Consider the following 2,609-nt stretch of genomic DNA (forward strand, 5'->3'; position numbering starts at 1 on the left):
CTTTCAACTCAGACAAATTGAATACAGCTAACATATTTGAAAAATAAGGCCTTATGCCAGGCGAAGAAAGCGGTGTTATCGTGATGGTGGTCCGAAGCGAAAGGGCTATAGTTGGCCAGTGGTCACGTGAGAAGAGAAAAAGAGGGGCAAAGGAATTAAAGAGGGGGAGAAGAGAGAGAAAAAGAGGAACAAATGTATTAAGGAGGGGGAGAAGAGAGAGAAAAAGTGGAACAAGGAATTAAGGAGGGGGAGAAGAAAGAGAGCGTGTCAAGGATTGGCGAGAAAAAAGAAAGACAGGGACAGTTAAGTGCAAAGCCTTATTTTTCAAATACACTAGCTGAATTCAATTCGTCTGAGTCGAAAGACGCCTGTTGTTAAGTCCTGTTATTATTATTATTATTGCTTTTTGTATTTATATTCATATTATTTTTTGTTTTTTTTTTGTATTTATATACGTGTAACATCGTCCGTTTTTCCATCCTTGTTTCGTATACATTCGATTCTTTTTCCAAGAAATCTAATGCTCGTAGCTTAGTTTTTCCTTGGGGCTGGCCAGATAGGAGCAATCTCAAGATTAATCAGCCGAAATTGCAAGGATGATCCGATTCTTGACTGAAGATTAGCGGCTTCGAATGATCCGTCCGTGTTTTTTGTATCGTCTATTTGAATGTTTTGCATTCTTGTCCTATTTTGTATTTTTATATATATATAGCAGCGTACATACACCTTGTTCTCTTATATATATATATATATAATGTATACAACAAAAATTAGAGAATGGAGAAATATACTTAAATCAGTAAAACATCAACTATCCGATGATACTCAATCCATACTTAATACACCATTACATATGAGTAAAGGCAATACATAAAATGAAATGAGATATACAGTAATAGTAACAAGATAAAGAGATATAAGTAAAAAATTTTTCAAATATAATATGCAAATAAATCAAAACTGACAGCTGTTTCGGCAGTGAGGACAGTCATACCTCATTAAACCTATAAGCCATAAAGGCAGGTATAAATGAGGCATTAACAAGGATGCCCCACGGCCTCTTCAGAGAATTAAATTAAATTTGTTATAATAGTGAAAAATATTATACAATCATATACATATAAATATAAAATATAAAAATGTAAAATATAAAAACTTATACATCATAAGCTACACTTATATAATATAATACACATTTGTACAAAAAAGGAAGGTAAACAGAACAAAATAAAACAAAATATATAATAGTGTATATATTAATATCAATAAGTACCGATATTATACATATTTGGCTAATAGTTTTTATATATATAAAAAAAGGCTAACATATATGGAGATGAAAAATAATAATTAAATCCGTGGTACAGTTCATAAGATTCTAAAGCTATAAAAGTTAATAAAAATTACTATTAATAATAATAATAATAATAATAATAATAATAATAATAATAATAATAATAAAAAAATATAATAAAAAATAGATACAGTTAAGTTAGCACCAAGTCCATCCTTACAAGATCGAAATAACTATGAGTTAAGAAATGCTGACCACTAGGTAAAGAAAATATAGATTAATTCGATGGCTATTGGTTTGAAATTTAAATCACAAAAGAAAATTATACGGTTGGTTAGTCAGGGAACGCCAATATTCACACACGCATCTACAGATCAATCGTACATACACACATAGTAATATGTATATGCATACACTTATACACATACATAATTACAAGCAACAACTAGCACATAGATAAACAAAAAGGGAAGCAACTATGCTACAATTTAGTCCTTCAAAATTATAATTGTGCCTCAATAAAAAAGAAGAACCATCCATGCATTCCATAAAATATTTAATTTAGATATAATATATTTTTAAATATCAGTATGTTACTAAGTCAGATACTTATTTCAAGGGTAACTTAAAATTTATAACACCGGTTTGTTGCAGAGTAAACATACGGTTGTTAGATTTATCGTAAGTTTGTTATGGTTTTAAGTACGCTAAATTATAAAATATAAAATATAAAATATATATTAATTTAAATATTATAAATAAGTCACTTATTAACTTAATAAATATAGTGCCATAATATACCAGTTTAGGCATTAAAGAATAGAAGGGGAAGTATTAATGTAAACGCTTATGAAAACATCACAAAAATTTTAAATAAATTTTATATTATAAAGACTTAAGATGAAAAGAGATAAATAAATAAGAAGGAATAAATACGAAGGAATAAATACGGTTATACACATAATTATAAGTACAACCAGTATATATGTATTCATATATTATTAAAATTAAATAAAAATAAATGATAGATATGTATGTATAAAACTACCCCAGTATAAGTAAATAAGTAAAAAATAAATAGATAGCAAATTAGATGACTTGATATGTATGTAAACATCTACACTTAAAAAGGCAAATAAATAAATAAGTAGAAGACTAGATGCAAAAATTGATAATATTACAATAAAATGGAAAATAAATAAAAAATAATAAATAGAGTGAATATATATGTTATATTGTTGAAAGTAAATATGTATGGAAGGATAGTTTAAAGTACAGATCCAGAAGACTATAGATATAAACTAAATATATGAGG

This window comes from Octopus sinensis, linkage group LG19, assembly GCF_006345805.1.
Source record: "Octopus sinensis linkage group LG19, ASM634580v1, whole genome shotgun sequence".
NCBI lineage: Eukaryota > Metazoa > Mollusca > Cephalopoda > Octopoda > Octopodidae > Octopus > Octopus sinensis.